This window comes from Pinus tabuliformis, chromosome 8, assembly GCF_031772625.1.
Source record: "Pinus tabuliformis cultivar Carrire ecotype Pingquan chromosome 8, CPIR1, whole genome shotgun sequence".
In the NCBI taxonomy this organism is placed as follows: Eukaryota; Viridiplantae; Streptophyta; class Pinopsida; order Pinales; family Pinaceae; genus Pinus; species Pinus tabuliformis.
The window spans coordinates 1,164,526,130-1,164,526,790 of record NC_142294.1 but is presented as its reverse complement, the minus strand read 5'-3'; the positions used below and the strand labels follow the sequence as shown (position 1 = coordinate 1,164,526,790).

The following is a 661-nucleotide window of genomic DNA, read 5'->3' as shown; positions in this document are numbered from 1 at the left end:
ACCAATGTAAACTGTATAGTAAAGGATGCTAAATGTAAACTGTATAGTAAAGGATGCTAGATGGCTACGAAAGCTTAAATATGAAATATTAAATAAGTGCGAATGTACCTCAAACGGTAGATACCTTGCATTTCCACATTATCATCTGCGTTTTCTTTTGCATTGGGTTGACTGGCATATTAACATTTCTTTTTGCTTTGCTTTATATATATGGAAATAAATGAGAGTGGACGGTGGACACACTGCGATTACGTTCACATGGTTCATCGCTCTTAGGCACACTAATCAGCGATGAATGATGTGACGCTTATTCAATGGTGAAGATTTCCTTTTCGTAAATAGATAAGAATCCCAGGCGAAAACAACCATCCAGCGGGGATAGCTCAGTTGGGAGAGCGTCAGACTGAAGATCTGAAGGTCGCGTGTTCGATCCACGCTCACCGCATGCATTAATTAATGTGCTCGTAAACGAAAACTTAAAATTTGTTTTTAGTATATTTCAGAGTGATTGTGATCATCGGTTAAGTAAATGGGCTCGGTAATAACAAGATAGAGGCATGAAAACTTAGAAATTGTTTTAGTATATTTCAGAGTGATTGTGATCGTTGAGTCTTGCGCCTAGAGATTGTTTTTAGTATATTTCAGAGTGATTGTGATCATC

At 37.5% G+C, this 661-nt stretch overlaps 1 non-coding gene across 1 annotated transcript; it reads left to right on the top strand.

Moving 5' to 3' along the window:
* The first annotated feature begins 372 nt into the window (after positions 1-372).
* Positions 373-445, top strand: TRNAF-GAA (transfer RNA phenylalanine (anticodon GAA)). The gene has a single exon. It is a non-coding gene; the product is annotated as a tRNA-Phe (tRNA).
* Positions 446-661: the final 216 nt, after the last annotated feature.